The following is a 4,247-nucleotide window of genomic DNA, read 5'->3' on the forward strand; positions in this document are numbered from 1 at the left end:
CGTGTGATTGTGCCATCCATCTCCTCCCCACAATCCTTCCTTGCCCGCGTGCTCCTTCCTCTTCGCGCCGTCAATCACACTACCGGACACACAACCAGTGCACGCCATCAGTCGCTAGGGCACGACTGGCCTCCACCACACATGCTACGGTCTTGCCCCATAGCGACTCCGCCCAACACCATGACGCTCTACCTCGGCTGAAGCCATGTCTGCGCCGTAGCATGGCGACCTCGGCGGTAGCGCACCCGGTGGCGCAGTCCATGAGGAGGTCAACCTCGCATCTGGAGTGGAACCGACGTGCTGCCATGTCCTAGCTCACCCTTCGTCAGCGCCTCGGCTGCGCCGGCATCGCCAGTGAAGCACGTCACTGGGTAAGGGAAGAGGTGCGGTCGCACGCACCACCCGCCGCCTCCCTATCCAACCCAGCCCCTTCTAATGGCCTCACCGCCCCTTCCCCAAAATTATTCGGCAGGATCGTGCCTGCTCGCCTCGTCTTCAGATGGGGTGCTTCGCGTTGCAGAGTGGCAACAACAGTGAGTCCAGGGGCCCAGGCTCTGGGGCCGAGCATCCGTTCATGGTCGGACGCTGCTAGCCAAGTCGGCTTCGGCATCAACTCCGGCTGCGTGCACAGCAACAACCGTGTCGTATTTATTTGTTTCTTTTCTTGTGTGGACTTCGACATACTAGCGCAGGTAACATGTTTGAAGAAATTCCCCTGAAATCTTTTGAATTTGTTTGTCAAATTTATGTCCAGTGATGTGTGCTTATTTGATACTCGGTTGAGTAAAAAACTTTCTTTTACAGTTTGTTAACCTTGCGTGTCATTAGAGCTACAGTGAGATGTCAAGCTCTGTTTTTGTTTGTTTTCTTCCTCCACAGGTATGAGCAACCTCCCAGAGCTTAAGTTGATATGCACAATGATATCCCCTAACGAGCGGCAGTCTGCCCAAGCTAGGCAAGTGGCTACAAACTGATGTATCTTATCTTCAAAGGATACGGTCTTATAATATGACAAAGCATTTTGCATTGGTTCAACTAAAAATAAATATGGTTCCTCTATCACTCGCTGACATGAAAGTCTAAGAAAGTCATAAACCTGAAATCGCAGAGTAATTTTAAAACAAAATCATGTGGTCTATTGGCTATTGCACATAAACAAGAATATCATATAAATATTACTTCTTGTTCAATATTTGAGTAGCAGATAAATTAAAATTGTATATTTCATTTGAGTTTACTCCGTAGCATATACGCTATCTAGGGGTTATTATTGTCACTAATTTTTTCTTTCGGTTGGCTCTGTAGTGCTTCGAGATTCTGACAGTTTCCATCAACATACCATGAACCACAGGATGGAGTTTGCCTACCATATTTGCTGGAAAATATACTCATTCTGATTTGGCCACAAACATTCTCTATTGTTTGAACGATTCTGTTTTGATGAATGGTTTATTTTGGAGAAGTAGAATGATCTTCTGATGTCCAATTTACCTAAATAAGTTTAATCAAGTTAGTGGAGGATGTCTAAGGTTATGTAAGAAAATAAATCTAACTGAAATTCTTTTTAGTTAGATCTTTTTTGCCTTGTTTTTGTCACAACATATTTCTAACTCATTAAGTTGCTACTGGTATGTATCTACTATTTTTGTATTTTACTGCTATAAGCATATACTAATTTTGTTGATTCAGTCACTTATTTTTCACTATATTCCTTTGACATCTTGCCACTGTCTGATAAGCACATTAGCTCCTTTATAAGTATTTAAGCTGCCTTGAGTGAATGTTCTTTGGTGGTTTCAGATAATATATGGGCAATGGGCAATCCTAGGCTTGAAGCAATCCAGGCAGCATGGGCAGTATGGAATCTCAACAGAAAATTAGATTCAGCATGTGCTGAAAACCTAAAATAGTGTTGCTTTAAATAACATTTCAATATATGTTTATTATGTTATTTCCCATTCAGGTGTATCAAGTTAAAAAGCTTAGTCCATATCTCCTATTGTATAACAGTGAAATAGGATTGATTGATCTATCCTTTATTTCTTATTTCAAATGAACATATGACTTATGATGTGAATGAGGCACTTATATCAATAGGATTTCAGATGGACATATCTAGCAGAATTTCCTTTTTTATTTTCCATCTCTGCAATTTATGAAGTGACAACAACATGTAAATATCTTTTTGCTCATTCTAAACTATTTTGTGCTTCTCTACAGGGTTGCGTTAAGTACCACAGCCTTATATCCATGGAGGATAGTATGGCTGGTATTTTATTCTGAAATTTACATTTATCAAATAGTTCGGAATTTCAAGCAGCACTCAGAAAAGAGCAATTCTTATCATCTTGTGTACTGATTTGGCTCAGATCTTGAAATGTGGTCTAACATGCTCTTGGATATGGAGTTATCTCAATTCTAGAAATATGGCCTGATATGATTGGCATAGGTTTCAGATTAACATTGTCGCTTATAATTAGCGCATGTCTGTTTTAAAAACCTGTAGTAAACAATTACTTTTTTTAGCATGTATTTCATTAAGGAGTAGAAGTGCACTACAAAAATAATAGCTTAGCATGTAGCAAACAATTCATCATTGATCGTGTCCACTTTTACACTTGATTTTGGTTGTCAGAAGTCAGCAATACTGGTCAGTTTAAGATACTGTGTTTAAGCAGATAATTTGTCTGAGGTAGTATCTGCACAAAAGGATACAAGGATATTAACTTACATGCAGGTGATGAACTGCAGTAGGGTCTTCGTTCAAGTTTTAGGTAGTGACAATGGACAAAACACTTGTGTCATTATGCATTGATGCCGAGCATCTTGCAATTTCCACTGTACTTTAAGATGGTTGTGCTCAGTTATTTATCAGTATATATATTATGCTGGTGCACAAACTTCCCTATGTAGTACCATATAGGTTGTGTAATTTCTTATATGCCCAGCATAGCATGGATCGGAAATATCAGATGGGTTGAAATTCTGCCCTTAACAATCTATTAGGACTTGATTGTCGTATAGAACTTAGGAATACAATAAGCTTAATTCATTGTACTTGAATATAACACAAAATTGGTTGCATTGTGATAATTCTACTTTTTGAGGAAATGATGTGTGCTGCTACCTATCAACCAGGTACCAGTTGAATTGGTAACTCTACAGTACCCAGATCCATGCATTCCTTTTGTTTTATGAGTTCCAAGAAGTGATTTTGAACATGAACTCATTTTGGTTGCGCAAGACAAACAGCCAATCACATCTTGTTATGGATTTTGAGCTTTTGCCCCATATTTGATGGCTTCCATTGTTATTTTATCGTGCGATCTGTGTGTTTTTAGTATAAAAATTTAGTTATCCCGTAGCAACGCACGGGCATGCTACCTAGTAATAATATAATCCGAAAAGATACTAATCATGGCATTTAGGCTTTTCTAAACAAATAAAGAAAAACACATATTTGACTATAACTTTCCTAACCTCCGCTCATGCATGGTGCTGTCAGTGATTACCTCTTCCGTGATTTTATTTTGCCTTTTCATGTCTAATAAAGTATTAAGCTTTTTTAATATAAAGATAAAGCTAAAAATATTACGTTTGAAACCCTAACCCTTAATAATTAAATATTTCTATTACTAAATTATTAATTTCAATTAAATACATAAATTATTACTATTATATGAATTGGTCAATGGTCTAACCAATTAAATCATAAACTAAAATATTAAGCAAATTTTCATTGAATCTAATCAAAATAATTTTTCTCTAAGTTATATGCATATATCAATGTAAATCTGTCAATTATCCGTATATACCAATGCAACTCTCGACAAGTGCTAACATGTGAAAATTTAAACACGTTGACGACCCAACCCTTGCCAAATTTAATAAGATATTATAGTTACATATTTTATGGATTCTTAAAATAAGTCACTACACTTTGATATCTTTCTTAACCAACACATGATAATATGAGAACTAAAGTTAGGATACTTACCACAACATATTTTAGTGCCCCATGACCAAAAAATTCCTATCTAGGTTGTAATTTAATTCAATATATAATTAATACAACATTGACATATTATTGCCCATATTAACTACTACTATTGTATGGATACAATGATCATCATACAAAAATATAAATCTTTAAAATTTCAAAAAGAAGAATAATATATAAATATTTAACATTGGTATCTTGTTTCTACCCATTCACAACATCAAGTCACCTATTAAGATTAAGTTAT

At 37.0% G+C, this 4,247-nt stretch overlaps 1 long non-coding RNA gene across 1 annotated transcript; it reads left to right on the forward strand.

Annotated features, from left to right (window-relative positions):
- LOC110435811 lies at window positions 1-2,143 on the forward strand. Its single transcript, XR_002453657.1, has 3 exons — window positions 1-371; window positions 473-692; window positions 880-2,143. It is a non-coding gene; the product is annotated as an uncharacterized LOC110435811 (long non-coding RNA).

Source organism: Sorghum bicolor, chromosome 5, assembly GCF_000003195.3.
Source record: "Sorghum bicolor cultivar BTx623 chromosome 5, Sorghum_bicolor_NCBIv3, whole genome shotgun sequence".
Classification (NCBI taxonomy): Eukaryota; Viridiplantae; Streptophyta; class Magnoliopsida; order Poales; family Poaceae; genus Sorghum; species Sorghum bicolor.